Below are 9,925 nucleotides of genomic sequence, written 5' to 3'. Positions count from 1 at the left end.
GCAGAATTATGGTTGGGTGACGGTTTTAACTGTCCAACCAGCTAAATGTGAGCTGGGATTGCCCTTCAATTAATGGCGAAATGTTACTCATGATCAAATTCCTCTCATAAGTGATGAGATTATTCTTGTTCGTCATGATGAATTGTTATTAATTAGAATCTAGGGGCCTTTTCTTAACGAACCGTATGGATGAACTAAATTGAATTGACCTATTCCTTCGCGTATAAACAGTAACATATTTTGAGGTATATAATAGGAAAATTTTCATTTTAATACCCTCAACTTTGAGAATAGTATCAATTTAGTATCGGTTCAAACGTATTATTGTAATATCTAAACTTTTAAAAAGTATCAAATTTGTCCAAAACCATTAACCGACGTTAAGTATCATATAAAAGGATAAGAATGCCCATATCCTTTACCTATCATCTAATTTTCTACTGTTTTGTATCAAATCTCTAACCACCCTCTCCATTCAGCGACTCTGTAGTTGCAATTATTGCATCTTCCATCTCTTTTATTCTTTTATTCTTCTTTCTTATTACTCTCACTTTCAAATCCAGAAAACTTCCTTTCTCATTTTATTTTTCCACGGTAAAAATAAATAAATAAAGATTAGGCAGCAAAAAACAAAGTGTAAGGCATGCGCATCGGAATGATAAAGAAGTCGAGAATAAAGCTACGGTCAGTGGTCTCCACCTAATAATAATAATAATAATAATAATAATAATAATAATAATAATAATAATAATAATAATAATAATAAGGTAGGTCGACAAGGGGAGCATGGTAGGGATGCCCCCGAGTTCAGCAACAGGCTGGCCGAACCTTCCCCGAGTCCAGTTCGGGGAACCATCCACGTAATAGTGGGAGGTTCGGTGGTAGCAGGTTGTACTTCGGCAGCGGCCCGGGCGTTAGTTCGCGAAGCTGCCCGAGAAGAGCAAAACCCTCCGAAGAGGTTGAAGACGGAGGAACCGATTTCCTTCACGGAAAACGATGCACGAGGGGTCCACTACCCCCACGATGATGCGCTTGTCATAAAACTGAGAATCAGCGACTTCGAAGTCAGGCGCATACTTTATGATTCAGGCAGCTCGGCAGACATTATCTTTAATTCGGCGTTTGACCAGCTTCAGCTGCAGAAAAGTGAGTTGAACCCCGCGAACACTCCTCTGGTGGGATTCAGCAGAGAGGAAGTTAGGCCCCTCGGGAAAATAACAGTACATGTGGAAGTCGGCACATGGCCCTATGCGGTCAGACTCAACCACGATTTCCTGGTGGTTGCAACCCCCTCCCCATACAATGCCATAATAGGGCGGCCAATCACTCATGTCCTACGGGCAGTGGTCTCCACTCATGTTATTTTTATCAATTTATATACTTTAATTAATTTTATTCTCAAGCTATGAGTCTTATGCCTTACCTTTTTGGGCCATTATAGCATTATGCCTTAACTATGCCTTTGGCCTTTTAAAACCTTGTGCATATATTGTCATCGGCATCAGATCACCAAGGACAAATCTCAATCTATGCTTGAAGAGTTGAAATTCCTGTGTTGAGACAGATATGAGAGCAAGCCCTTCTGTAGTTTTGTTCTTCAAAGGGTTTAGGGTCATTGTTAAAGTTTTTTTTTTCTTTTGTTTCTTTTTCAATGGGTGGATTGATATGAAATTGATTAATCAATTTGCTTTATTTTTGTTTCAATGGCACCATTTTTTTTGAGGTTTAAATTTATGTAAAATTGAACATGTATTTAGTCATCTGTGCAATTTGTTCACACCTGTTGAGTTGATTTCTTTAGTGAAATTTAGGGTTCAGTCCGCCCCTAATTTTTTATTTCCTTGTCAAATCAATTTTAACTAAGGCTGCAACTTGGGCCGGGTTGGCCCGAACCCAACCCGAAAATGTTAGATTGGATTGGGTCGAGTTGATGTTCGGGTTAGGGTTAGGGTTGAAATTCATGAATGTGACTTTACTTCGGGTTGAGTTAGGGTTGACCCCTTAGCCAACCTGACCCAACCCGAACCTGACTCTATAGTACATGTCCTATATAAATATATGTTATATGTAATATATAACATACATTGATTTGTTTAGATGCATGATATTTCATATTTGTATAGCCCCCACCACATAGTATTATGTATTTCTTTTAAGATAATCACTTGACTTAATCCTAATCAAAAAGACTAAAACCATAATAACATTATTTTATGTTTTTTGAAAATTTTATTCTTCATCTCCTCTATGTTGTTTGCCGCCCAAGAAAGATCTATCGTAATCCATAACTCAAAATAAAGTATAATCATTTCTAACACTTATTTTTCTGAATTTTGTACTAAAAGAACAAAAAAATAATGTCAACAAACAAATACTAATGAAACACGTAGTGAAAGTTGAATAAAGATCTAAAATCGAAAAATTCTATGAGATTTTAAAGGATGGAAAGAAAGTTGGGTTGGGCCCAACCCGAGTCCAACCCAGCCCAAAGTTGACTTCGGGTTGGGTTGAGTTGGGTTAGGGTCGAAGGAATTTAGTTAGGATTAAAGTAAGGGTTAGGTCGATCGGGTTAAAAGTCGGATTGAGTTAAGGTTAAGGTTGGGGTTTAGAACTTAGGATTGGACTAGGGTTGGCCTCAACCTGACCTAGCCTGGCCCAACTTGCAGCCCTAATTTTAACTGGATATCCTTAAAGAATTGAATCGAATTTGAATACATAACATAAATGTATTTGGATTTTGGAAATCATGTAATTTCTTATCAAATCGACTCAGATCATACGGAATTTTTATCAATTAGCATCCCTATTACCAGGAATGCGTGTCAAGAAAACAAGACTTGTATAACCAATTTAATAGATATGGTGTAAACATAATATCTTTTTTTTTTTTTTCTAAATTCTAGCTATTGAGTTTGAGGCCAGTACATCCTTATACGACCTAACTCTGAGTCCGAGCAACCAGTATACCTCATCCTCTTGAGCTGTTCGATTAACCATGGTTTTCAAAACTGGACCGGACCAGACGGTCACACCAGAAAAACCAGGAACCGGTCACCTGATCGGTTCCGTTTTCCCCCAAACCCACTTTTTCCCCCAAAATCATTCATTTTGGTCAGCAAACCGCTGAACCGGCCGGTTAACCGTTCGAATGGTTTTGAGTTTGAGGCTAGTACATCCTTATACGACCTAACTCTGAGTCCGAGCAACCAGTATACCTCATCCTCTTGAGCTGTTTGATTAACCACGGCTTTCAAAATTGGACCAGACCGGATGGTCAGACCAGAAAAACCAAGAACCGGCCACCTAACCAGTTCCATTTTCCCCCAAAACCATTCATTTTGGTCAGCAAACCGCTGAACCAGCTGGTTAACTGTTCAAACGGTTTTGACCGTTTTCCAATTTTTTTTAATTTTTTGTCAGAACAGGCCGGCCATTTGGGTCAAACAGTCGGACCGTTGAACCGGTAACCAGACCCTTGACCGGTTCGTTTTTAAAAACCATGCGATTAACCCGTCTATTAACGTGTTTAAACACAATATGATCAACATATAAACAAGAGTCCATACGATCCAAAATACCTAGAAAACCAAGGAACATATCTTTTTTCGTGAGTATCCGATTCCATACCTTAATTCCTTAATAGTTACGAGTGTCCGATTCTCATTTTTTTCGTTTTCTTTTTGGGGGGGGTGGGGGGGGAATTGAGAGTCCCACTCCAGCACTCTTCGAACCTTCACTCTTAGCACAAAAAAACAGCAAAACAAATTTCTAAGAGTTCTGTTTCTCTGGCTCCTTCGACAATGTTACCTAGTCCACCTGCAGCCAAAGAAAATAGTCCATATCAGTTCTGACTACAAAACCATATGATCCTATTTTACTTGTTACAAACTTACAGTACCTCCTAGCTCCCAGGGTTCAAAGTATCTGATACATATCATACCATAACGGATATGCTATATACTAGGATATAGGGGCTGGGGGCTTCTATAATTCAAACATAAGAACTCCCAAGACATTTATTTTTGAAATACTGAACTGAAAAATTATTAAAAAAATGTGAGTTTTGCTGTTTAAAAACTCATGATATCAATACCTTGAACCATAACTACCTCCTTAGTAATTTATTTACATGAAATCTTTTGAAGGCAACTCCCAAAGGTTATCCTGCACATGACTCACTTGGCTCCCCATTAACCATTTTATTATCATAGATTAGCAGATTTAACTACACTATAATAATAATGATATGTGCTAAAGAACCAATTCAGTTGTTTTTTCAAAAATTATTTCATTTCTAGTTAACCATATGTAATAGCATAATATAGCAACTACGATACCAAAAAAAAGCATGATACCCAAAAAACTAATAAACAATCAACCCGCATGATAAAAATGGTAACCAATCAGATGGTATCCATCAAAATTCATGGGGGCATCTAATTGGTCAAAGATATTGGCACTAGGAATTCTACAGAAAAATTTTACAGTGGTGAACATACAGCAAGCCCAAAAAGAGCAATATAAGCTACCAGGTTGCAAGTAGGCTCCTTTAACAAATTCAGGACCCTCCAGCAGATTGATTCAAGACTCTTAAATAATTCTCTGACTTTTTGTCTTCTTTGGTTGATCTTCAGCGTTCAAAGATAATCCTGCATTATCAAGTATCCCAGTACAATGCTCCTGCATTTTGCTTCTATCATCCTTTTGTTTCTGCTTCTTGATACTCCTGCAGACATTTTGTTTGTTAGTATAACAGTAAAAAATTCATGAACTGCAGCATGGTGAATTTATATTTTGCTACATTCAACAAGGAGCTCTCCAATGTCTAGGGCCTTCAGTTCAACATACACAGTAAAAATATAAAATATAAAATCAAAAACAGAATACATTGAAATAGGCGTAAGAGTGTCAAACCTTTCTACTATTGAACCTTCTTCCACGTGTTTATGCAACCATTTGGTGCTTCCAGTGTTTTCTGGAATAAGGGATCCAGATATATGGAGTATTTCTTCATCAAAGCTACCACGATGGAAAAAGAGTCATGCCAAATTACTACTAAAAATGAAATTTCAAAGCTTCATTGAATTCAGGAAACTAAGCTAGATCAGAATGATTAAAAAGCAGATAGCAAAAAAGGTACCAAAAATATTGCAGCTACAATCATTAAAAAAAACTGTACAAATAATAATGGAATTTTAACATCAAATATTTTTATAAATACTTTATCATCAAAGTCACCAATGTTTTATCCGAAAACAGTAAACTGAATTCTTGATATGTTGACCAGTTTACTAAAGCAATTTATTTTTGAAATAATAATAATAATAAGGTAGGTCGACAAGGGGAGCATGGTAGGGATGCCCCCAAGTTCAGCAGCAGGTCGGCCGAACCTTCCCCGAGTCCAGTTTGGGGAACTATCCATGTAATAGTGGGAGGTTCGGTGGTAGCAAGTTGTACTTCGGTAGCGGCCCGGGCGTCAGTTCGCGAAGCTGCCCGAGAAGAGCAAAACCCTCTGAAGAGGTTGAAGACGGAGGAACCGATTTCCTTCACGGAAAACGATGCACGAGGGGTCCACTACCCCCACGATGATGCGCTTGTCATAAAACTGAGAATCAGCGACTTCGAAGTCATGCGCATACTTTATGATTCAGGCAGCTCGACAGACATTCTCTTCAATTCGGCGTTTGACCAGCTTCAGCTGCAGAAAAGTGAGTTGAACCCCGCGAACACTCCTCTGGTGGGATTTAGCAGAGAGGAAGTTAGGCCCCTCGGGAAAATAACAGTACCTGTGGAAGTCGGCACATGGCCCTGTGCGGTCAGACTCAACCACGATTTCCTGGTGGTCGCAACCCCCTCCCCATACAATGCCATAATAGGGCGGCCAATCTAATTATGTCTCAGTCTTATTATGGTTCAATCTTAAGGTAGAAGACATTGAACAATATTTTGTTTTTAAGGATAGTTTTGATATTTTGAAAAATTTTAAGTTGTACATGTCATCACATGATAAGATAACTGATGAACTGTTGTAGAGACTAATTTGACACTTTGTAAAAGTTTAGGTACTGCAGTGATACATTTGAAAGTTTGGGTACTAACTTAACATTACCCCCAAAGTTGAGAGTATTGAAGTGGAATTTTCCTTATATAATAATCATCTCAACTACATTTTTAGCCATAAAACAAGGAAGTCTATAAATTTTCTCATTTTTTTAATTTCATGTCATTTTTGAAACAACCAATGAGTTCCCAATAACCTAAATAATCTCTTTTCCTAAACTACCTCCCCCACTATCCTTCACTTAGTCACTTTTCCCAAAATTATCTCTAATTCCTATTTATCCTCTCCCCTAGTTTTAATTTATATCTATCTAAAGAAATTTTAGATTAAAAGATTTAGGATAAATTACAAAAACCCCCGTACTATGGGGTCTATGACACAAACCCCTGTACTATGACCGTGAGACAAAGCCCCCCCTTAACCATTAAGTCAGATGACGGAATGCGTTAAATTATCAAAATACCCCACTAAACTTTTTTTATTTTCCTTTTTGCCCTTTTTTCTCTTAAAACCTATATTTAACCTATTATTTTCCCTTTCTTCTCTTCTTTTCCCCTCCCTCACCATCCTCTCTCATTATTTATCTCTCCCAACTCTCACCCAACGCCATGAAAAGGGATTCTCTGCTCATACCCTCCAAACCCAAGCCACGCGCTCTTCTGCTTATAGAGACACTCTAACCTCGAAAAGTGAGAGGTAGCATCATCATAGCCTACAAGAAACGGTGAGTTAAGGGGGAACCCAAATCAGAAACTACAAATTCAGTGAAGATTGCCGAGACAACTTATACGGCTCCTATTTTCTTAAAAGTTCGGAAGCCGTCCAAGGCATGATACACAGAATACCTAAATCGGGAAGGTGGAATGGGGCGTTTGCCAAATGCTGAACGAAACCAATGACATTTTAAAGGGAGATAATTTATAAGTTGCAATTACAACTTTAGTAAGATCATAGCACGACAAATGAAATCTATTAGTGCATAATTAACTAAAATAGGCATAAAGAAATGTTGAAATGAAAACAACGACGACGACGGTATTCACGAGGAACCCAAAACAGAGGATTATGCACATATGAAGCTACCTTGCATAGAAACAAAAGTTGAACTTTCAGAACTACGTGGCCCGGAGAAGCACACGGCTGTACACACACTTCTCGCCATATAAATGATAAATCTTGTCAGGGATCAGATTCTTTGACCGGAAATTCGCCAAAGAAGCTGCAGAGACGCCTCGTCTCCAAGCAAAGCCAGCTCTCTCCTTGCGCTCATTTCAGCAGGTGGCAGTGACTGTTGCTCACATATAGTTCTTAGCATTTCTTATACAGAGACAGGAAGAGGAACTTCAATAGAACGATCCGCCATCCGAAGAAAGCTGGTTTCAGAACCACGAGTGTACAAAAAAAGTCAGGATCGTAGAAGATTTGAAAAAGAAGGGTTCCCAAACAAGAAGAAAGGAAAAAACAAGACTGTGACACAGAGAGATATGATATTCTGAGCTCCGAGGCCAGAGCATGTGAGCAGTGAGCTCTCGACTTCCTCAACGTTCAACATGAATTGCAGCGGCGTCCCTCTTTTGAAGATGTCCTCCTCCACTTCCACCGCCGCCTCCGCCTTCAAACCCGTCACCGATTTCCACGGCGGCAGGTTCGTTTTCTTTTTCTATTTCAGCTCCTTCCCACAGTTGTCGCGACCTCTGTCATCGCCGAACCAGTTGTTGCCTCCCTCTGTACTTCCGCCGAATCAGTTGCTGCCCCGCTCTCGATGGGTTGGTGTTCACTAGAGCGAGTTCTCTTATGTCTTCCGCCCTGCTGGTACCGAGGAATAAGACCCGTAGAGGGAACGGAATTACAGAAACCAAACGGCAATAGGGTCGTTGCCACCGCTTCTGCACCTGCTCGGGTCCGAGACCGAGCGGGCTAGACACGATTCGGCGCTAGCTTTATATCACCTCGCACTCGTTCAGTGCAATTGCACCAAACTCGTGAAAATGAGTTCAATGGGTTCAATCCCGGGAAGGGGAAAAAGAGAGATCGGAAAGAGAGAGGGAGAGTGTGGTTGGGAAAGATGAACATTATTTTTCTCGTAAGTTATTACAAGGATAGTATGGGGATTAAAAAATATTATAACAGCCTTGACCGAAGACTAACGGAAGGGGCCTTTGCCTCATGGTCATAGTAGGGGGTTTTTGTCGCAAAACAAATTACAGGGGGGTCTTTGTAATTTACTCAAAAATTTAAGAATTATTTAAATACTTTAACAAAATTATATAATAACTTTAAAATATTTATTAAAAACATAAATAAATAATTTTATATTTTTGCAAAATATATCACAAAATTATGTACTAACAATTTGAATTATGTTTTTTTGGATTATCAAATATTTAATAATATGTAGTAGCTTTAAATAAATAAAATTCAAATAACAAAAAATAAATAAATATTTTATAGATTATTTAAATATTTAAGTAACTAAATATCTATCATAACTAGATTTTAAATAGTTAAGATAACGAAATTATGTAATAAATTTAAAAAATTTCTTCAAAGTAGAAAAATAATTATAAAATAATATTGAAATTAATAAAAGTTTAATATATTACAAAAATTAATAATGAAATAATGTAATAATAGTGAGAAATTTCCTTTTCTATATTAAAATTTATATTTAAAATATAAAATATTAATATATATCCATCGTTAAGTCATTCGGTTTTGGTCGAGTTACAAATGGCCAAAGTGAAACTGATCCAACTTGGTCGAATTGAGAAAATTTTGAACCAAAGCCGACCTAAAATACTAGAAAACCGACCAACTCGGGTCGAGTTAATCAAGTTGGTCGGTTTCATCAATTTGATGAATAAACCTAACTGAAATTAATTATTGTTATTTTTGTATAATAAAAAATTTATCAAAAGTAGTATATAAAATATGAATAATTATTAATTATTTTAAAAGTTGAAAATATAAAACAATTTTGTACTCTTATGTGTTTCCATTAGGGTCATTTATTAGAACAACCTTATAGTTTTACATATTTACTTAAACCTACCTTTATAGTTTTCATTTTACTAAAACATCCAATAGATTTTACAATTTATTTACTTAATCAACATATCATTGAGTGTTTGTTTTGCCATTAGGCCCATGTTTTTTTTCCAAAAACACCCTTACCACTTTTTTGTACAAAAAATAAAATTGGCCAAATATAGCGAATAGAGTGGTTGCCCGTGTCTTATTAAGGGCAAAAATGGTATTTTGATTTTGATTAAACTTATTTAAATGAACAATAGGGTCAACACTATCATTTTCCATAGTCATCTGATGGAAGATTGATTAAATCCATTGCAAATTATAAGCGGTGTTTTAGTAAAATGCTAACTATAGGGTAGATTTTAGTAAACCCATAAAATCATAAGGGGTATTTTAGTAAATGACCATTTCTATTATTTAGCTTTCACTTAATAAATACCGTGCATCGCATGGGTCCCCGCTAGTATTCACAAAAAACAAAACAATAAATTATTCAGTTCATCCATTTCAATTATTATCAAACAAATCCATGCCAATGACCTAGTATCCGAAATGATCAGTTGGTCTCCTAGCATTCCACCAAATACAGAGGCGTGGATCAAACCAACATAATTGTCCTCATCCCTTTGTTCCTTTGTAATTTTTTTTAGCTTGTCTCTCTATAATGTGTAATCAATCTATCTATCTATCTAATAATTAGGAAATTAGGTCGTTCTATCTATCTATCTAATAATTATAGACAATATTTTCAAAAAAAAAATACTTATTAGTAATAATTTTACAATAATAGTGTGTATTCATTATATATTTGAATATACTAAAATTCATATT

At 36.8% G+C, this 9,925-nt stretch overlaps 1 long non-coding RNA gene across 1 annotated transcript; it reads right to left on the bottom strand.

The window, feature by feature from the left end:
• Positions 1–3,575: 3,575 nt before the first annotated feature.
• Positions 3,576–8,130, bottom strand: LOC104607472 (uncharacterized). Its single transcript, XR_736970.3, has 4 exons — positions 7,145–8,130; positions 4,915–5,019; positions 4,530–4,726; positions 3,576–3,816 (listed from the first exon to the last, which is right to left on the bottom strand). It is a non-coding gene; the product is annotated as an uncharacterized LOC104607472 (long non-coding RNA).
• Positions 8,131–9,925: the final 1,795 nt, after the last annotated feature.

The sequence above is a fragment of the Nelumbo nucifera genome, chromosome 5, assembly GCF_055504915.1.
Source record: "Nelumbo nucifera cultivar China Antique chromosome 5, China Antique-T2T, whole genome shotgun sequence".
Taxonomy (NCBI): domain Eukaryota; kingdom Viridiplantae; phylum Streptophyta; class Magnoliopsida; order Proteales; family Nelumbonaceae; genus Nelumbo; species Nelumbo nucifera.
The sequence above is the reverse complement of the archived record's forward strand: the minus strand, read 5'-3'. Positions and strand labels throughout refer to the sequence as shown.